Source organism: Drosophila mojavensis, unplaced genomic scaffold, assembly GCF_018153725.1.
Source record: "Drosophila mojavensis isolate 15081-1352.22 unplaced genomic scaffold, ASM1815372v1 contig_231, whole genome shotgun sequence".
NCBI lineage: Eukaryota > Metazoa > Arthropoda > Insecta > Diptera > Drosophilidae > Drosophila > Drosophila mojavensis.
The window spans coordinates 9,410,088-9,433,254 of NW_025318772.1; the positions used below are offsets into that span (position 1 = coordinate 9,410,088).

The following is a 23,167-nucleotide window of genomic DNA, read 5'->3' on the forward strand; positions in this document are numbered from 1 at the left end:
ATTCCATACTTAACGTTCAACTTGTGTCCGCTCTCCATTGCCTTCAATATACCCACTCTTTAATCATTCCGAATGCGCTCAGGGTATATGTAGAATAAAGGAATAATAATAATATAAGAGAGTTGCGCCATTGCTACAATGTCTAACTGTGCCTATGATGTTAGCAGGCCGAGTGCCTCTGTGTGCGTGCGCGTGTGTGTGTGTCTAGCTGAGTCTATATGTTAACTCTAAGTGTGTGTGTAAGTGGGTGTGTGTGCGTGTGTTTGCATGTGTTTGTATGTCAATAACTCTGCGCTATGCTGGTTTACTTTTTAGACTCTTGCTTTCTGCCTGCCTTCGCTCGCTCTCTCCTCTCACTCTCTTGGTTTCGCTTACCCGCTCACACACCCACGCCGCCGCTGTGCCTCTCTGTTGCGCTCACACTCTGGCTGTGTGCGCAACCCACCCCCGTGTCTTGAGCAAAGTTATAAAACAATTTAATGTAAAAATGTGCAGCGCCCACATTTGTGGGCATGGTCAGCAGCTTTAACTTGAACAGCAGTGAGTGCGACAGTGAGAGTGAGAGTGTGAGAGAAGCAGACGAAGAGGAGATGGAGCCGAGGCAAACACTTTTGCTTTTAATTTTGGATGCGGCTTTTGTTTAGGCATTTAGCGCACAATGGCATATAAAATGAACTTGAAATTGTAATTGCCAAGGCCTAGGCATGTTTTTTAATTTGCCGCACTCTCACACAGACACACACACACACGCACATAAAAAGCAAGACCATGTGCAACATATTTAAATAAAATTAATTTTAATGCCAAATCGGCCAAGTGCCTTGCCGCAACTACGCAACACAAGGATGAACCAGCAAGCGAGCGAGAGACAGAGAGAGAGAGAGAGTGAGTGAGAGTGTTTGAGATGGAGATTGAAATTATTCGCATAAAATTCATCAAAATGATTTTTTAATGAGCTACGTGAGCTGCTTTAGGCCAAAGTATTTATTTACGTTTATTTGCCAGCGTTCGCACCTAACAAAAAGCCAAGCGAAAAAGATTTTAACAATTGCCGCAAATGCCAATATAAATAAAAGCGGCCAGCAAAACAGGCAAACACGCACAGACTCCAGATAAATATATATATATGTATATATTTGTATATATTATATACATATATAGATGTGGTTAAATAAATGTTTGTGGCTACAAGATCTGGCATGCAAAAAGTAAACAAGTTGCAGCTGAACGACTGTCTAATACTCGCTCAAGTCTTAATTATATATTGAGGCATCCAATTGCTGGTTATAAATGCTTCAGAAATGTTGGTTAGAGAAATTGAGCTAAGATTTTGGAACTTAACTACTAGTTGTTGGTAATCTTCTTCAGATTTACCACTAGAACCTCTCAGCTTTTCATGAAGCCTATATACCCGTTTCTGTCACACTGAGCAAGCAGAAAAAGCTCTGTGCAATATGTTTGGTATCTGCTCCCATAAATTATATGATTGTTTATAGATCAGAGACAGCTAATACTTTTTAACTATACCAGGAAGCTAATATACTCCATTTGACCATTCTGAGCGGGCATCAAAAGACAATTGGCAATCTGTTTACGCTCAGCTCTCATAAATTATGTGATTGTTTATAGTTCAGAGACAGCTAATGCATTTCAGCTACGCCCGGAAGCTAATATACCCATTTTTGCCATTTTGACCTTCTAAGTGAGCATACAAAGTTGTGTTTAATCGGTTTCAGATATATTCAGTTGATCAATAAATGAAAGTTATTTAGTTATGCAAGGAAGCTAATATACTCGCTTTACCTAAGTCTTTGGTTAGGCATTCGCCCCAGTAAGTTGTTTGCTCACTGTCAAGCCCCAAGCTAATATACTCGCTTTGCTCGCACTCTGTGAGCGGGCATTCAAAATGGCCCGCAATGTGTTTCTGGTATGATTCGCGCTGTCTGCGTGGGCGAGATAAATTGTTTATGCGATTTTAATTTGTTTGCGTGTGTATTAAAATATTTGAAATGAAAGCATCCAGCGTACGCGCCCTGCGAAGGCAATCGAGGACTACTTGACGCATATTCCGCCGAGTCGCGATTAGACAGGGACTCAGCGACTAAATATAGACGGGGCTCTGACGGCTCATCTGACACATCTTGCCACAGAGTGCTGCCAAAAATGTTGGCCCAATCGGAGTTAACCTTTTCGTGCCCACAGTTGGCCAGAAGCTGAGGTGCCTCGCCCCGGGCCAGGCCAACAAAGTTTCAGCTTAGCAACTTGAGAGGTTCAACTTTAAATGCTATTCAATTTAAACTCATAAGAAACTCAAACTATGCAACTTTGCGGCTTTCAATTACAGCCTCTTTGTCTGGCTGTCGTGGACACGTTAAGAAATTATGTTGATGACCAAGAATGTTCAATTCATTAAGCGAGACGCGTTGGTCCACATGAATAGAACTACTCTGTCACTCTCTCTCTCTCTCTCTCTTCTCTCTCTCTCTCTCTCGCTTTGTGTCTATCAATCTTTATCTGTCTGTGTCACTCCATCTTAATCTTTCTCACTAAATTAGTGCACTCAACTAAGTTGGACAATCTAGTCATGTCATGTCCTCCCTTTATTTCTCAAAAAGGTCTCCACTTTCTGTCTCTCTGCTCCTCTTTGGCTATCACCCTCTTGCACGCGCCTCTTCTCTCTAGCTGTTTATATAACTGCCTCTCTCTCTCTCTCTTTCACTCTCTATCTATCTCTATTTCTCTCTCATTTGCCGTCTTATCTCTTTCTGTCAACCTATCTATGTCTTCTCTGTAGCTATCTCTCTGTCCCTCTGTCCACTCATTTAACTATCATCTCTCTCTTTCTCGCACTCCCTATCTATCTACTCTTCTGTCTCTCTCATTCTCCCTCTCGACTCCCTGCCTACTTTCGCCATCTTTCTCTTTGTTTCCTCTCTCTCTCTCTCTCTTTTTTAATTGTTTTCTTCGATTACCTTTTCTGTTTGCCATCACCCATTTCATTTCTTTTTATTTCTGTCTATTCGTGCGATAAATCCGAAAGGCAATTGAAAATTTAGTGGTTATTTCTCCTACTCGCTTTCAGTCAGTTGAATGAAATCTGATTTCGATTTTGGTTTTTGGTTTTGGTTTTGGTTTCGACTTTGGTTTTCCTTGCCATTGAACCTATTTGGGGTTTGAGCTCAGATTTGTTTCGCAATAATTTTGTTCTCTAAACACACGATGCTCTCCATCTCAATGTATGCATATGCGTATCGAATTACCATATCAAAGAGCATTCATTAAAATGATCTCTTAGGAACTGAGGTTTTCATGAAAACCGGGCTGTTTGTTATTTTTTAAAGGTAGGCATTAAGGGTATTCCAGTTGTAAATGATTTTCAGTGACAGCAACACAAACTCCAACTCTCATCGCTCTTCATTAGCCGAACTCTATTTAATTGCCTTTGACAGGCTGTGTGCCACAGAAACTAGAACTACGAGAGCTAGTCGAAATAAATATTGCCAAAGCACGCATACGACCTGTTGTACGCTGCAAATAAGCCGAGGCGAATCGTGAGAAAACAAATGTACGTACGTGTGTGTAAAGTATGTATGAATAAATAAAAGGGAAGACAAAGCCAACTAAAGGTTTTCTTGTTGAGTTCCACTCCATGCGTTATCTTATCGCCTTTCGACTTTATCAAGAAACCAATAGATATTTATGGGCTCACTGGATATAGGGACGATATCATTACATTATATCCAAGAAGCTGGGTCGCTGTCTCCGGCTTTGTCTTTTTGTCTGTCTCTCTCTGTCACACAATAAATATTTCGCCAGTTTGCCTTAATACTCCCGCCCCTTCCCTCGCCCTTCAGCAGACCCAGTGGAATCAATTTATTGCAATTATGTGTAAATTGAGGCACAAAGCCAATCCAGACGCGCAGATCTCAAGTGGCGAGAAATGAGAAGTGAGAAGAGAGAAGCTGGCAGCGAGAAGCGCTGGCGGCCACCCGCCAGGCACTTGTCACCACATCATGAGCTGGGGCTGACTGCCCGCAGCAGCTGCGTGGGCGCTGGCGTGTAAGAAGTCGCTGGGATGGGGGCCAATGAACGGTTTCTGAACGGAGCTGAGTGGAGGTGAGCGGAGCGGAGGTGAGAGGGGCTGGGCTGTCCGGACATTTCAAAACTTGAAAACTTAATAATAAAGCGAGTAAGTGAGCTGCGGGGGCAGATGCTAGACGGGCAGATACCAAGTGATGGAAGGTTGATCAAACTGGGGGAAGGGGGGAATTACGGGCAAGGAAATCAAGTGAAATCGATTTTAATCGATATTTGAAAATATGTGAAGAAGAGAAAGCAAATGATCAGCAGTTACAGAGGGGGAAGATAGACCTACCTACCTTACCTAGACCATAAATGGCTATACCATAAATAAAATATAAAATTATGGAATCGAGTTTTATCGATATTCTAAGTAAAATTAAAAAACATTTATGACTACGGAATAAAGAGTTGAAATAGAAAGAGGAGAGATCTATATAAAAATTTAGTTATGCCTATCGAAAATGCCAATTCCGATTAATATAGATATTGTTTGATAGACAAATAAACATACACAGGCAAAGTGGAAGAGGCTATTTAGTTCTTTATGCTGGGGAAACCACATCTTAAAACCGATAATTTGTGGATATTGAAATAATCAATCAAAAGTAACTATCGATAGGCGATAACCTCTGATAGCCAGATCGCATCAGCTTAACCTGCTAATCTAGACAATGAAGAGTACTGCCGCCTGTTGCACACGCAACTAATATACCCTACCACGACGTCAACTAATGCTGGGTATAATGAAAAGAGCAGCTAACTGGATTCGTTGAAATATATGCACATGATTTAGAGAGTTGCTTAGGGTTTCATTGAAATGCATATGAAGAGCGGTCTCCACTCGTGTGGGTCGCCTTGGCCATTGGCTGCTGGCTCGAGTCGAGGCTCGAGTTGCTACTCGAGCTTCCTTCTTCCTTTCCCCCGCTGCTGCTTCTGCTGCTCAGTTCAGTTTCAGCTTCAGCTTCAATTTAATTAAATGTTTTGATGCATGACAGCAGCAGAAAATACGAGCAGACGATACGGCATTCATTCTAATTCGTTTAAGGACCTTTCCGCTGGCTGACTATCTGCTGAAAGTATTTCGGCTAGTGGGAGAGTAAAGCGAGGCACGGAACGGAACCAAGCGAAACGGAACGGAACGGGACTGGGCAGAGTCCGAGCCAGAGGCCGTGGCATAGGCATTAAATTGAAGCATTGGACCTACGACTAGGAGCCCGAAAAGCAATCCGTGTTGAAAGCATTTCAGATTCTGCTCAGCTGACCAGCGCGCCCTGCTCGTGGCTTTAATGCCAGCTAAAGGTAATTGCTGTACAGCGGGTATATTGGTTTTGTTATCAGCTATAGCTGTCCTCAGTTGCTCAGTTGCTCAGACAGAGATAGAGAGTGCATAATTATATTTTTACTGATAAGAATTTTGGCTTATATAGTGGGCGTGGCCTGTTGAGACATTACTTAATCTGTTCAAGTTGCGGGCATAGCATATCAAGCAAGGGCGTGGTATCTTAGGAATAATTTAAGTTATTAAAGACATTAAGCTAGAAGCACTGAAGGAAACCCTAGAGGTATGCTCTAGAGGTAAGCCTTTAAGCAATCACTTAAAGTGACTTATGGCTGTATATTTACGCCCATCTACATAGGCGTGGCACAACAGTAACTATATCTTCTCAGTTATATAAAATCACAGCTAGTTTCATCTATTATCAACCATCTATATCTATTAGATCAACCAATCTACCTATTCTACTAGGTATTTAGCAGTCGGTCAAGCCCCGTTAGGTCATTAGGCGCGCCTGCTGTTTAGCTGGTTATTTGGCTGGTTAGCTGTTTAGCTGGTTATTTGGCTGGCTGGCTGGCTGTTTGTTTGGCCTATTGGTCTGACCGCCTGCTTTGCCTAAATGAAGCCATGGTTCACAGTTGAGTGGTTTAGTGGTTTAGTGGCTTGGCTGTGTGGTTTAGTGGCGCGCAGTGGTTTTGCTGGTTCAGCTGTCTCCTTCAAAAAGGCAGGAATCGAAACAAACGGCCCTCATTTTGCACATTAAATAATTTGAGCGCAGGCAGAGCCGCTGCAGCTGCAGCTCGTTGGCTTATTTTTCTGCTGATGGCACTAAAAGTCAAACACACACACACACACACACACATGCACAAAGGATTTATGAAGTAGAAGACACGCTTAGCCCAGAGCTAACCTGAAATAAATCCCACTTTGTTGATATTAAAGTTAGAGACGAACTTTAGCCCACTATATATACGCCTTATTGGGGGCGTGGCAAGTTGAAAAAGAAAAACTATAGAGTAAATTAGTTGTGGAACCATCGCTTGGAGATTATAAAGACCCTGGAATGAAGCTTGAGCTATAAGCTATATAGTGCGGCCAATGAGGCCTAGCACGTGGACATAACTGTGAATTTAAGGGACTCTAAAGAGTGCTCTTTAAAAAAAAGATCATTAACTGTATATGCCAGCAGTTGCTTCTGGGAACTTGTCAAAGTTGAGCATTTCTGATTGAACGAAAGAGCCATGAGATTCTCGGAGAAAAAAGAGCAGAAGGGAGAGGACGGGGGAGGGGGCTTTCTCTGGAACGATGCAGCAGATGTCATAGAAGTTGACAGACTCAGATTAAGCGTAGGGCGCCTTTTGAACAGTAATTATGATGGAGCTCTTCCAGCTGACGAGCTGAACAGGATTAGTGCAAGTAGCGCAAGGAATTTCCATTGCTCGGCTCTGGCGTTCCGCGAAGCCAACGATTCCAGTTTGTACAAATGATTTTTGTGTGATATTTATATTAAGATGCACATGAACATAAAGGAAAAAAACTCAGACAAACACACGCACACACACACACAAAAACACATTCAATCTGATTTAAAATTTTGATTGAAATTGAATGTGATTTAAATTCTCTGTAAACAGTTTCACATTCGTTTCAGATAAAGCTTTTTTTTTATAGATATTCGCGAATGAATGAATGAATTAAAGAGGGTATATAGGTTTTATAGGTATATATATAATTAAATTAACTGTTCATTCGCCTCTATAGAAGCTGAGGCCCTGGAATTCAGGCTTATCTTAACGGCTACATGAAATGCCCTACTTCTTTATCATAGAACTTTGATTCAGAGTTAAATTAAGTATTACGCCCACATTTTTGGGTGTGGTACAAATGATAAAGAGGGTTTGCTCATTTGGCACCATTAACGAGCATCTAGCAGTCAGTTATGCCGCTCTCACCTGTTTTTGTAGCTAAATAAATGTCGTTTATTCGATAAGCTCTGCGATTATTGAGCAATTAGCACTAATGAAAACTATTTCCAATGCCGAATTTACAAATTAATTTTTGCTAATGAAGAGCTGCGCTTTACTCAATATGCAATATTCATTTGCGCCCAGTGGGCGTGGCAATTGCAGCTATAGGGAGGCTATAGCGATTGAGGAGATATCTGCAGATATTTGAGTATGCGTAATTGAAATGGATTAAATCAAATGTTATCGCACTTTTTAAACAAACTAAAGGAAACTCAAATACTCTGTCTAACAATCGAGCATAGTAACATTAATATGCTTTATTTTCCTCTCTCGAAAAATAAAAGACCTAAATATACCCACTTCTAACTGTGTGGACGAGCATATCAGAATCAAACATACTGTGCGTGCATACAGTTGACTAGTATTATGCTCTTTCACACTCACTTGAAATGAATTTACATCATCTATGTACAATTTGTTCATCATGAACGAGAATTAATTCACAAATATACCCACATATGAGCTCTCAAAAACTAGCTAAAATGTTACGTTTTACTCTCCGCGTATAAAAAAGTCTATATACTTGTTTATCACGCCAGAAGCGAGTATTACCGAAGCTAATATACCCACTCAATAGCTATCAATAGTAAAGCTTATCAAATGAAAACTTCAAACATTCTTTGCCGTGCTGCTCACTCGATTTCTTCGCTAATTGCACTCTATTAAAGGAGGCCACAGGAATCGCATCGAGGAATGCGATGGGGCGTATTTAATATCTGATGCCCGTTTCAAATGATTTCACACTCGATTGGCAGTCAAATCGAGTGGAAGAACAAGACAACAGCAGCATCAACTCTGACTAAAACAGAGCTTTACCTATTTTTAGTATGTTAGTATGTCTAGGGTAAGACTGGAAGATTGAAAGCCGAAACTGCGAACATTCCGCCCGAGTTGAATGGCTCTTCAATTGAGCTGAGCTTTTGCCACTTTTCTTTAAATATTCACATTTGTGTTTGTTCAGTTATTTGAGTGGATTAATGCATTATTAGGCACTTCCTGTTGCATGGCAAACACGAGCCGAGGGCTTCAATATTATTTACATTTTCATTTCAATTTTCAGTTTTTTTTTTTTTTTTTTTTTTTTTTTTTGTCTCTTTTGAAATTTAAGCTGCTCAAATAACAAAATTGTGTAAAGTGTAAAACGAAGCTCGTGCGAGAATTCACTGAATTTTTTATTTTTTTATTTTTTTTTTATTTTGTCAAATGTAGTAACATATATTTGCGCAGCGGAAAACCATAAATTGTTTTAAAAAACTTTGCTTTTCCGTTTTTATTATGATTTTTTTTTTTTTTTTTTTGTATTTCTACCTTTTACTTACCGTAAAATTGGCCTTAAAAACTAAACACATGTTTTTATTTATAGCTTTTCTTCTTGATCTGGGTAATTTTTATAGCCCCAAATTAAATAAACAAATTTTCCCACACAATTAAAACGTTTAATATGTGTTTTTTAATATTATAATTATTTCAGTTTTTTTAATTTTTGAAAAACTGAATCAAGTTTCGAAAATTGCAGCCGCCGGCATTTTCCATGCTCGAGAACATTTTTCTAGGAGTCGCGTCTACCGACTTTTCGAACTGTTCGCGCGCGAGTTTTCCATGAAACTGCGAACGCCAATGCTCGCACAGTGCCAGCGCTCAGTATGCTGCTGCCAACGGCAAGCGCAGCAGCGCAGCGAGCAGCGAGCAGCGAGCAGAGCCAGCAGCAGAGGCAGCGCGCAGTAGGCGCTTGTTGCTAACTATTTGCTGTCGCTTGTTGCTGCTGCTGCTGCTACTGCTGGGAATTTTATGGCAAATAATTGCCCAACAAAAGACTTTGTTAAATTTCCCTTTTCGTATGCCCAGCACAGCATAAGAACACAATTCGTCTATAAATAGTACTAAATGAAACTGCATAAATGTATTTGAAATGCAAATGAGTGCCGTTACACTTGAACAGTGTTGCCGTGCTGCTCGCGCATTGCCTACATTTTTAGCCTGCGTCTGCGCCTTGCTCTGCCCGACTCGCTTTTTGCGCTCTCTCTGTTTTCATACGCACATTCGTAAACAGAGCGCGAGCACGTGGGAAAAGCAACAAAAGGCAAACTCAAATTGCCAACCACATGCGGTGCCTCGTGTGTGTGTGTGTGTGTGCGTGTGAGTGAGTGAATGAGGGTGAGTGTGTGTGTTTGTTTGTTGCTTTTGCTGGCGGCACCAAATGTATTGTGTCATTGGCAAAAGGCAGCCGCAGATGCGCGGCTAAAGCCAAAAATGCCTTAAGTAAGCAACATTAAAACATATGAGAATACAAAAAATGATGAAATGGTGCTCTTGCCAAGCGTGTAGATACCCTGGACGAAGACTTTTTATGAGTATATTCCTAGTTCAATTTACCCTGACCATTCATCGATCAGGTGTAGCTAGCCTCATATACCATACGCAATGTACCATTCTCATTCCCATTCCCAAGTGTTCCATGACCTATACATATAAGAAACAAAATGTAAAACTATGATATATATGATAGCCTCCCTCCTCTTACCACAGCGAAAGATCTGCCCAGACGCCCCTATATACCCCATCAGCTAGCAATTGCAGAGCATCAAGAGCTCTAATCAGAAATCGCTGAGTAGCTCGCACCGGCTGTGTGTGGCCTTGCCCTGGCCACTCGCTCCTAATGTGCTGGCTGAGATGAAAAGCGCATTGCAGGCGCGTGGCTGACGCTGATTGGGCATCTGCGGAGGCAAAGTCAGCGACGCATTGACAGTGTCCAATCCATCAAGCCGTCAGTCATCAATCATCAATCATTGTGTCAGGTCAACAATAGACTGCTGGCCACACAACATGCACTTTTTGCCATTTGCAGCTTAAGTGCAGAGCACACGTGGCGTATGCGCAATGCCAGCTTAGGAGGGAACTGCTCCTCCTGCCCTCAGCCAACAGCTCCTGGCTGGCCTAATGTCTTTAGAGCTGCGCTGATGACCCATATTTAATCAACGGTAATTGCGCTGACCTTGGCGCCACGCCAACCATCTGCACTGCTCCCTCCCCCTCCCCCTCCCAACGACCACCTTCTACCCACGGACACTCCCACTCCCGCTCCATTTATCAGTGTCGTTAATGATAATCTCTTGGGAAAATTTTAAGTATTTTTATACCCTGAACGCATTAAGTATAATATTTGAGGGCATATTGGTTGTCACTCGAATGCCTTGAAACGTACACCGTACACCGTAAACGAACCCAAGTTCCATCAAACAGGTTCTCAGAGTGGAGGCTCTATGGGAACAGCAGAGCTGGATGTTGCATACAGAAGACTGTAGATGGCGCTCTTGCGTGTCACATTGACCTTCAGAGTATCTCATAGTCATGCACTCCCCATATTTTCCACTGTAATTTCGTTTTGTCCTTTTTGGTGCTAAATACCGACAGGATGTGACGTGACAAGGACAGCTCAACATGTTTTTGATTGATGGGCAGGCAGCGCGCTCGGCCCGGCTCCTGTGCTTGATGGCCTTTCACAGAGATTTACGTAAATAATAAAATAATAAAAATTTAATTTGCAACAGGATATCCTGTTGCGCTCCTCTCGGCTCTCATAAATAAACTACTTAGAGGGAATTCCGGCGAAATTCGGCCGCTCTACAATATGGAATATGTTTACAATTAAACTCAATGCCAACGCGTTTCATTACGCCAGATTTAATCAAATTAATAGCAACTTTCATAATAATCTGTTGTTTCCGTTGTATTTTAGATACCCTGGGCCATTAGGTGGGCCGGAAAGGGCATATTTCTTGGTGGGTTTTGTATGTGGCATATAGAAAGTATATATTTGTGTTGCTTATATGCTTGAACACTTCAGTAATCAATAAATCTGTCGATTTATCTGCGAATATTTCAAAATTGAAATTGATTTGATTTGTTGTACATAACTCGAAAACTAATTAAGATATATATAAGGAATTTGAAAGGTAGATTCTAAAGTCAGGTACGCACGCTAGCAATTTTTCGATATTCAGCAGTCTAACTTTATATCAATATTTGCTAGTGTGTTCTAAAAATCGAGAAATTTAAACGTCAATAGTTGAGTTAAGGGAAACCAAGTTGATCTAGGTTGATCTACTCGAGCATAAGGCATGGCATTGCATTATTTTTCATTCATAGTAGTCTATCATTGACGTAATATCGATAATAATGTATTTTACTTCCTCCCGAAGAGCGTTAGGGATATAGAGATAAAAGTTGTTATGCTACTTCCCAAGTTCTTTATGGAGTACTAAACGATCAACGGACTGCAGGGAAATGCCTAGACGAGCTTACCCGACTAGACCCACGCCTAGCTGCTAAATTGTATGTCGCAGCCTGCGAATCAGGCAAAAAGCTGCTTATGTTTGGCCAGGACTAAGCTGCCTGGCAACCAGCGGCGGCTATTAAAGTCGCCATCTGTTAGTTTAGCGAGGCAACGAGAGGTGCGAGGGCGCCCAGAAGGGGGCGTAGCAGGCGCTGTGGTGTGCAGGTGCTATTTGAAAGATCCGAAACACTTTGATTTACGGCTAATAAACTGCATGAAGGCATAAACAGCACCAAGTGGAGGCAACTTTATTAAAATATGCAACGGTGTCAATAAGAGCCACGCCTGCTTTTGTTTTTCTCCTTCGTTTTTTTCTTCTTTTTGTTTGGTTTTTCTTTCTTTTTCTGCTGCAGCTTCATTAGGAAAGGTTCAATTTCCATAAACCATAAAGTTTTCCTTTACTTCCAAGGACGAAGCGTGGGCTGCCTCGTAAAATGTAAAGGCTGCGCCAAAAGAAATAAGCTAGAGTGCTCTAGTGGGGTGTGCATGACTTGCAGATGCGCTGCATAGAGCCACAGAGACAGACGGACGGATAGGTGGACAGACAGCTGGACGACTGAATAGAGGAACAGCCGAACGGACAGATTGAATGGGCAGACAGTGGGGAGGAGATTGAACGAAAAGTAGGGCGAGCAGTCGAACGGGCTCTGGGACAAAGGGCCGGAAGGAGAGTTGGACCTATCTCTATCTATCATTTCATATATACAGTTACTGACCATAGACACGTCCCCATCTAGCCCTAAAATTCCCTTGCAACCAGTATACCCAGCTCAGCCACTTTCAATAAGTTAAGTGTGTATAAAGAAGGGAAACAGCAAATCAACTACCAAATGAAGGCACGACACGAAAACTTTTCGGGCAGCACACACACACATGAGTCTACATACGTGTGTGTGTGTGTGTGTGCAAGTAAAAAATAAAATAAAGGTGTCACCTTATGGCGCTGTTAATTTTTCAGCTCGCGTGCGCACATGTCGAAGTAAACCTTTTGGGGGGCGCACGGCGTAAGCCATAATCCGGCTGGCAACCTCGCCTGGCTGGCTGGGTGGCTGGCTGGAATATCCTTTATCCTCGCTGCTGTTGGCTGGCTGAAATATGCTTTATGCCGGCTCCTGTTTATTATGCGTCTACGTGACTCCTGCGACTCGGGGACAGCGAGCGGCGAGCGGCGAGCGCTTGTTGCGCTGCGTTTCGGTGCAGCGAAAGTCTTGAGCTCAACCTTGAACTGTTAAACCATATTTATGTCACAGGCACACACACACACACACACACACGCATACAGTGTATGATTGTAATATGCGCCATTTATCTTGTGCCACCCCCCAAATACCTAAGCCTCCAATCAGGCTTAGACTCCATATGCCAGCCGGTGTGAATCAATGCGAATTACTAAATGCCACCAAACCAACAACTGTGACCCACTGTCTGTCTGCCTCTCTCACTCACACTATCACTCTACCTGTCTCCCTCTCTCTCTCTGCCAACCCACTCTGATCAGATACAGCCGCAGTTGTTACACAGTTGCTCTGCTCGTTATTCGCATGCAAAATTCCGAATTGAAGTGCAAAGTTTTCAAATTTAAAACAAAAATAAAACAAGATAAAAGACGACAAAACTGGGCTAAAAACTGAATTTCAAATACTCTTTATTTGCTTTTCATAGTGTATAAATATCTAAATACAACTAAATAGAAATCAAAATCAATCGAAAGCTGTGAAGCTTATTCATAAAAGCAAAAGGAAATGAGAAAGCGGGCAAATATATATTTCAAATAAATAAATAAAATAAAAATGGATCGTATTTTAGGAAATAAATAGAAAAGTCCAGATATTTTTATAAATGTTGAAAAAGCAGAAGAAGAAGAAAGAACCTATCCTCAATTATAAAACCATCTAGAAGAAGCTTACTCGATTCTCAAACTATATGAAAGTGTGTCCCATAATCCGACTGCAACGAGGGTAGTTTGCAAAGTTTAGTTGCCTATACCAAAAAAGTAAAAAGTTGATCAAATCTACGTACTCATAGAAACAGGATCTTCAAGGCGTAGTTCAGACAAAATCCAATATACCCAGCAAAGGGCATACCTAGAGCAAACACATGTGGCTGAGTGTCAGAGAGAGAGAGAGAGAGAGAGAGAGAGAGCGCAAGAGAACAAGCTATGAAAAAACATGATTTATGAAGCAAAAACTTTGATTTGAATTGTGCATACGTAGATTGCGATGTGCCTGAAACTAGTTTGCAGAGAGCTGATTGTGTCTGGTTGGACTCGAGTCTCGAGACTCGTAACATGCAACTTGAGGTGTGCCAGAACCCAGAGAATAGCAAAGGCCTTTAAGCAACTGTAGCTCACTTCATTATGCTGTCCTTAAAAACAACTCGCATTAGTTAGTTTTCGGTTTTAGTTTCCAGTTGCCAGTTGCCAGTTGCCAGTTTCCAGCTGGCATTAACATCTGTAATCAAGCTCAAAAGATGCCTTCCTTTATGACCCGGCACAGTTGGGGGAGTGTGACTGGGTCGCACGTCGCCTGGCACCGGCGCAAAGGTGCCATTGGGCTCAGCCCCCAAATGGCTGTAAAATAACCCTTTTTTCCTATTCCGGTTCGCCATCTAATGCATTATGCACGCCGCCCGAAATTAGCTTAACGATGATCTACTTTACGACTGCGGAAACGGCCGACCGACCGTTGGGCATCCCAGCTCGGCTCAATGGAAACTAAGCGAGCTGGACCCATCTAGAAAATGCATCGAATCTCGCTGTAAAACAATTTCCTTTAGCAATTGCACAATAAATAAACTGAAATGCGAGATCTCTGAGCTCTACTGTCGGATACTCCTTAGGATAAGTCGCTAAAGTGAGAGAGCAGGGGACTTTTTTCCCAGTTGATAAACTTGCTGTAAAAGCAATTCAAGCTATATATGTAAGGCTTATGTTGATATACCTTACAGACAGATGAGTTCATTTAGCCTACTTAACCTATTTATCTGCATATCCTCAAATCTATCCGCTTAACCGTTCATCAGTTTTTAACCTCTACCTCCAATTAGTCCAAAAGTCTAGCGGATAAGTCGGGTAAGTCTGTAAGTTCATCCGCCTGAACTGGATACATCCATTGCACTTCTAACCCGAAACTAACAACTTTCTGAGAAGGTTAGTCAGGGGAAGACAAACACCGTGCCAGATGGTCTACACGAAGATAATTGAGTACAGCAATAATCAGAAAATCAGTTGGAGTTGGCTGAAGACCTTGTCCACATTAGGCAAACTTCATATCGAGTTTTGGCATTCAGCTCTTATTACATGGCAACAAAGAGCTATTCATATTAGTTTTGTATACACACACACATACACACACACATGTATGAAAATACAAATGTATTTTATATAAGTAGCAAGGACAATCTCTTAACATCTCTTGGCCCAGCTGTAATACCCACGGCTGGAGGGCAAAATTAAAGTCTTTAACTCGTTTGCTGAATTCAATTAAAGGACAAAAATCCTTCAGGCCATGTCGAAGTACAGGCGAAAGTTCGGACGCAAAACAAATCTGTGGCTTTCGCAACGGCGTTGACAATGGAGACAAAAGGAGATGACACCGATGGGGCGCAAGGAGCAAACGTCCTGCGGCAAACAAACGTGGCCAAACTCCAATTGCCCGGCAATAAAAACTTTGCCCTTGCGCACGGACTGAAAGGCCTTCGGGGGCCACAGTTGACAGCGCTGGGCTCGCTGGATGAGCCGCAAGGACTGCGACAGGACATCCGCATTCCACGCACATTCCTGCAGAGACAAGCCAAGACAACAGCTGCTCAACTAATGAGAGTGCGCTAGCGGGTCATGCTCGACTGGCGCCACCTACAGCAGCGATTGTTCAAGCCCTCAAGCTATGAGTAGCTTGATGTAACTTGGGTTCTAGGTGTGCGATCAAAATTTCCTGCATATAATTGTGACCTTCAAATGTGAGTGCATGCCAAAGCTCAACTCACTAGCTTTGGTAGTTCACGAGATTGACGAACGTACAGGTGCTTAGCACACTAATCAAGCCTTAGACTTTAATCACGCCCACTTTTACCTTTTGCCCACCCATGCACGTAACCAATACGCCCTGTTAACCCATCATCCTTGTATTCAGGGTATAAAAAAATGTAATTTGGGTCAACACTGCCAAGTTGAGGACAGATTTATTACATTTTAATTTGCTGGGCAATGCCAGCAAAAGGAAAAAATTTCACTCTCTCTAAATATTTATATACATGCTATATATATCTCTTTTTTTCTTTCTATATATATATGTAATTACAATTCCAAACTTCTTTCATATTTCCTGCCTTTTCGGTTTGTACCATATTTCTTTTGATGCTCTGAGCAAGAAATGGGAAAACAAAATTCTTCAGCTCGGCTCGAGATAAACTTTTCGGCCAACTTCATCGAAGCGCGCACAAATTAAGAGTCTATTTACTCTTTCGCTTGCCCAACTTTGTTGCAGGCTTCTATGGGGAACTAACTTACCTAAAAGGCTCGTCAATCCCTCGAAGCAGCTCTCCATTCCATTGCTCCATTCGTGCTCTCTCCCTCTCCCTCTCGCTTTCTCTGTCGCACTTTGTTTTCTAATAACGAAACAGCGAAGCAATTTGGCCGCCAGATTTACAGTAGACGGCGCAGCGCCTGGAATTTAAAAAGGATAATTTAAAAAAAATTACGCCTAGGAGTGAGCGAGAAAGCAAGCAAAGACAGAAACAAACAACCGCAATCGGGCAGGGTGGTATCGACTTTAAGATACCCCCAGGCAAATAACATAATAATAACATAATGTAAAGCCACCCAGATATCATTTATATACATTACAAACGAGTATGACTGACTAATGCCTGATGCCCAATTGAATAGGAAATATTTCCTACTACCATCATATGCTTTATAGATCTGTTTGCAGCGAAGGACAGTGCTAGAACAGATTTAGTACAGTTTTATCTATAAATATACTTCTTTTTTTTATCTATTTACGTATTTGATTGATCTGCAGAAAAACATCAAATCCAAATCAAATTAAAATAGAAGTAAGTAAAAATACATAATTTTCCAATGGATATAACCTTTATATTATAATCTGAGTGGGGTATATCCAAGTGAACTTTATATTTAATTTCAGGTCTGCACGAAGATGAACCAATATACTCTTTTTGCACTTGTTGAATGAGTATTTCAATACCAAAGTCTCTCTAGCTTCTATAGCCGCAGAATACTCTTTTATTTTATTACCTGAGCGAGCATTCAGACTCCGAATATCCCGATTGCATAATAATAAAGAACAGAAATGAAATACAAAGCAGAAAGCCGTTCTATTTCTTCTTCCGCCTATATACCTAAAAGAAGGTTTAGAGTTCTCGCATGATGTTCAAAGAAATCGAACGCTCGCAAGTTGGAAGGCAAACAAAGTCAGTTTGGCACTGACTATAATACTATTCGGGTATATATACATCATATACATATTTTTAGACAAGCCGTATATACCCACTTAAAAAAAAATCGACGACAGCGATAGCAAAATGTGTGGAAAACTCGATTGAAACATTTTGTCAGCAAAGATTTTGCATGCGCTGCAGTAAATGAGGCATCTGAAGAAATCTGCGTAGATCATAAATTTTATTGCCAACTGCGCGAAACAGCGCAAATAGGTTAATAAGAAGGGGCTTAGCCCAGGGTCTGGCAGGTCCGACTCGCCCCATCGAGACGATATGATAATTTATTCCAGAGCCAGCATAATGCACTGCAATTGAGACAGCGAACGAGGCGCCCTTAACGCCAAACCAAAGACATAAAGAAAGAAAAAACTGATGAACAAGAACTGAAGAGATCTACTGACTGCATAATACTCGCTCACCAATTGAGAAGTGAAGAGGAGAGAAGACCTAATCACAGTTTATGAAAAAGAACAAAAGAGCATAGACTGATATAATACTCGCCCATAATTTGAGAAGAGAAGAAGAGAGAAAAGATCACATCTGCAGATAAGATAAGGAATCAAGAAATAAAAAGCTTATGAGAGGGATAGTCTAACCCAAAAAGAAAGAAGAGCAGAATAAATTTGACTGACTGCATAATACTCGCTCAAATCCATAGAGAAAAGAAGATAAAAGACGAAGAGCTCACATTTATATTCTCTAAGGCATGAGAAGAGGAGCACAAACATTGCAAGAAGCCAATATACTCGCTTGCCGTGAGCGGGTATATGAAAAGAAACAGTTGATGACAAAAATTGTAGAAAATGAAAATAAACATAAAGGCGAGAATATAAATAATAACTAAAGTTGAGGCGTGGCGCGTGGCGTGTGGCGTGAGGCGCGTGACACGAAGCGAGCACTTTGTGAAATTATGCGCGAACACTCGAAATCCATTTTCATCTTGCTGTTCAGGGCATCCTTTGGCTGCTTGGCACGGCTGTCAAACCCTTCTCCGGGCACCTCTGAGGTTAAGGCCCAGAGGTACAGCCAAGAGAAGAAGAGGGCGGGTGGGTATTCCCTGCATGTAAATGAGGCGACTTTGGCCAAATGCTCTACACTCGCTAAGATACTTTGCTTAGATATTTACTAGGTGCCTTCACTTACTCTCACTCCATCTCTTTCGCACACACTCTCTGCCCATCTCTCTCTCTCTCTTACACTTGTTAATGCATCTCATCTGCTGCTGCCTCTTCTTCTTCGGTTTGTGAATTGGATTTTTGTTGTTTTTGGGGCGTTCGCCCAGACAGATTTTATGCTTATTAATGTCGGTCGCATTTTGTGTCGAGGCCCAGCGACGCCCAGACGTCGCCCGTTTTCCACTTTTTTCCACTTTTCCGGGCGGCCACACAGCAAACTCGTTCATCACAAAGCCCCGCGCCATGCCCCGCCCTCAGCCTTATGAACTTTATGAGCAATCATTGCAAGTGTGTTTAACAAAATGTCAACAAATGAAGCTTTCACACAAATTATTCACAATATATATGTGTGTGTGTGTATATCAAATGTATACGGTATAGATATTATATTTATTTTATTCATATGTATATATTTTGCCTGGGAGAATCCATTTCAACCTGAACCATCCTTTGCCTTCGCCTCTGAGTTATTCTACGAGATCTGTGGAACTATTCTTAGACTTATTATCTTACTTAAGTTTATTTATGAATAATGATGATTGCTCTTTCTCACTTAATTTATCTGTTACTTCGAGAAGAAGAACACTGATTCGTGGAACAGACGAATTCCAAGCTAAATTCCTTTCATGTTTTATGTCTCAATTTTACTAAGTCATCTTCTCTTAACTGTCTCTCTCTCTCTCTCTTTCTCTTTCTCTCTCGCTCTCCCCCATTAACCCTTTCTCTTGCGTCATTAATTTACCAATCTTTTGCCTACTACAAATAGAAATGAATTGTCCGGGTATCTGCCGGTCGTGCTTAACCGACTAGAGCACTCTCATTCAGCTCACAATTTCAAGCGAAACAATTCAATTTGGCAGGAGCAGCAGCAGCAGGAGCAGCAGCAGGAGCACCAGCTGAAGGAGCCCACTCCAAGTCCAACTCAAGCGTAACTCGCTCACCTCATTTACAGTCCAGTCAGGTGGATTTCATGGCAAATAGAATTTGTCCTTTAAATTCGACGTGAATTGAGTTTAAAGACAAATTTAATAATGATGCTGATGTCAGGCTGTGTAACTGTGAATATGCTATTTTTAGCTTAGCTTAGAAATGCAAGAGACCCACCAATGTATTAAAAATCGTAGTACTATATAAAATAAACATATTTGCGAATAACTCTATACAAAAAGAAAGGGAAGTAAATGGCTCCACAATTCAATATACTCATTTCTCACAACATGAACGAGCATACCAACGTGAAACTTTCAAAAGAGAGCGGGAGAGAGAGGGGGAGAAAGCGAGGCACAGGTGTAGTTTAATACAATTTCTTTAGCTCTGTTGAGGAATGCAAAGAATGTTGTTTAAAAGCGGCGAAGGGGAAAGAGGCGAAAAGTGTTGCCTACTTATTGGCGTCTGCTGCCCTGCTGGATGCTCGCCCGTTCGCTGTTTCGTGACGCATTGTCACGAACAGGTTAATTTCGCTGCCACGTCCGCCTCATCTGCTCGCACACAACAGCACTTCACATGTGTGTGCGTGTGTGTGTGGCTGCCGTTTAAAGTAAATGACTTTTTGAATGGGCGCAAAAAGTTGTTGCATACTTTTAGGGCTGCCGAATTGAAATACAGCGCAAAGCCGTGCGGGATTTGCGTGTCATTTGCCTTTGAAGCAACCTATCGAAAAACGTTGCCAAATGCACAGTGGATCAGCATGAGAGGGTATCGATTGGGCATGCCCAACTGGCTAATACTCTACAATTATACTCTGTCATTGTTGATTTGTTGGACTTTGCTTTGTGAGATTACCAGAGACATTCACACTCATACACACGCATATACATTTGACATACACACAGACACCCATCTGCCCCTCCTCCTTCCACGTCCCTCTATTTAATCTAAATTATATCTATACTCACATAAATGAATCGGTTTGGGCGTTTAATGTTTAATGCTCTAAAAGCTTATGAATTATTAAAGGAAATCGGTTAATATAACGGCACTGAAAACAGGATAGCTTTTTACTATGTTCGACATTAAAGTGCATTTAAATTCATAAGCTAGACAGTTCTCGTCGTGAAATGCACTTAAGCAGAACGAAACATGCAACAGCTAGGCAGACAGACAGAGATTAACAAGGGAAAATAGCAAATGATAAACATATGGCCAAACAGACTGATGAAAGAGAGAAAGAGTGAGAGATGGAGTAGAGACTTACAGAAAAAGCATAAAAATGTACAGAGAAATATAATCAGATCGACGGAAAGAGCAAAGCTAAGCAGGCAAGCAGACGACAGATGGACAGACGGACAGAGGAGAAGGGAAGCGGGCAAAGAGACAGGCATATGGCCAGCCAGACAGACAGACCTAAGGACAGAGAGACAGACGGAGAGACAGCGGGGACAGAAGGACATGATCAGATGGATGGACAGGGCAACAGCTGGACAGACAGAGAAAAGGGACCGAGGTACAATAGACCAGCTGAAAAACAGCTAGTTGGATAGAGAGATATGGCCGGATGAACAGACTGACAACTAGACAGCTAGAAAGACGGAAGGACAGACGGACATACTGCATGTCAGACAAATCGTCAAACAGTGGGTCAGCGGGAATGAGAGTTACGGAACGAGCTTTAAAGACACTGGCGGATGACAGACAGACTGACAGACCGAGAGAGTAACTGACAAGCACACTGCCAGATAGACAGACGGACGGGAGGAGGAAAGTAATAGACAGAGGCAGATAGGCTGCTCTATGAGAGATACTTGCAGATATAGAAGTAACATATACATATGTATATTTTCATGTATTAAGTATTAAATATATGTTCTAATATGAGCAATAGGTATTTCATAAAGTCTTCCCTTCATTCCTTAGTTCTGAATAGTCTAACAGAGCTATCAAGTCCTGTGCAGCCTGGGCCTGACAGTGAGAGAACTATAGTGCTGACATGAGGTCTGTGTGTGTGCGTGTGTGTGTATGTGTATCTATTGCTATCTGCATAATGACATAATTATACCAAGAAGACTCCTTCCCGTTCACAGACAAAGGAACAGCTTCGACTCACGACTAGAGTATGGCAGCTTAAGGATATTGATTTATGTAGATATATACTTAAACAGATCATATACATATATATGCATATATTCATTATGGGCTGAGCTCCGTCTCCTGCTGCCTCCCCATGGCTATCAGAGCTCAATTTGCATGATATTACAGGAGTAAATCAACTTGGCTGCGCAGCTGAGTTGACATCCGCTTGTTAAACTTAATGTCAAATGTACTTCCGACATTTTGCAATTTATGGCCCAATACTATTCATATATGGGAATGAGTGCCTGTCTGACTTGGTTGGGAAAACTTTCGTCTCGATTGCTGCAGCTAGAGGCAATCCTCGATTAGTCATGCTTCAGCTTAGAGTTAAAGTCATTTTGACCTTTCTCCATGATTAACTATCATTTCACTTAATTTAAAGCTGCCTCTTGGCTGCTTAGCATTAGTCAATATACGAATTATGATTTCAATATCTGTGCACATTTGAGTACAAATATCTTCATCTTGTGTTGAAATATTGCGCATACGCCGTGTCTAACCATCTGTTGCCACCAACAAAGATTGAACAGAGATAGCATAATTTATGTGTGCTGAGCGGGCTCCGCTCGTTACATCACTCGACATTCAATTTCACAGCTCACTGCAAGGACGAACGGATTGTCTCTAGTCTAACTTGACTTTTAGCACACACAGAGGAACAACACACACACACACAGACATCGGCACACATACATATGTACATACATACAGACAGCATCATCAAATGTGTCACTAGCTGTCATTCTGTTTGCGTGTGTGTGCGTGTGTATGTGTGTGTGCGTAAGTGCGTGTGTGTGTGTGTGCGTGTGTATTTTGGTGTGTCTATTATGTTTGCTGCAAAACCTTTTTCACAATGTTTATTTGTTTACTCTTTTCGGCAAGATTTCAATGCCCGCTCGGCAAGTGTGAGGCAAGTATATTGACTTTATGTCTATTTTCGTCTGTTCTCTCTCTCTCTCTCTCTATGAGTGCTAGAGAGCATATATATGTATATATACATATATAACGCAATTGACGAATTACTGTAAGGTCCCCAAAGTCTGGATCAAGCAGGAGAGTGGAATTTTCAAAATTTAAGAGTGAGGAGCTTACGAAAAACACTGTCTAAAATTACTTGCCGTAGTAAGCCATGACAACAGACGAGGATTATTATCTATTCGGAGAAGAAGCAATCAGTTCAGCATAGATCACTGTTGGTCATTCACCTAGGGAGCGCTCTGAGTATTCCCTAACAGAGGTTAGTTACTCACAGGTGAAGAGCAGCTCAGCATCAACTGAAATACACAACTTTAAGGGGCGTGGCAGATACTAGACTCTAGACCAACTTGAGGCGAAGATCTCCAAGTTTATCTCCCAATTGACCTCCTCTAGAGCAAGAGATATAAATATTTTGAAAAACGCAGAGTCCTATTAAACTGAACCATATTTGCAATATGAGCGAGTATTACCTCAGTCAGCTTGGCTTAGCTTCTATTTGAACTTTGAAAGAAATGTCAATAATATATTTCATATATAATATATTTCATATATTCGTTGTAAAAAAATGAGCACCTCAAGCAATATTGCTATTATACCTTATTGAATTCAGACACACGTTCATACACACACATACATACACACACCTATTCACACACACCTCCAAGCAGCTGGCTTTTGTCGAGCTCAAAGTCTTCTGTTCCATGCCTTTTCAATGCAAATACTTCGGGTCTAAGGCCTCTCTCTACCTTGACAGTTAGATTAATGT

At 41.5% G+C, this 23,167-nt stretch overlaps 1 protein-coding gene across 1 annotated transcript in view; it reads right to left on the bottom strand.

Moving 5' to 3' along the window:
• Positions 1-8,998, bottom strand: part of LOC6575437 (tachykinin-like peptides receptor 99D) — a 30,204-nt gene extending 21,206 nt beyond the window's left edge. Inside the window, exon 1 of the mRNA XM_032733624.2 lies at positions 8,706-8,998. The gene's annotated coding sequence lies outside the window, so the exon portion shown is untranslated. The remainder of the gene's footprint in view (positions 1-8,705) is intronic.
• Positions 8,999-23,167: the final 14,169 nt, after the last annotated feature.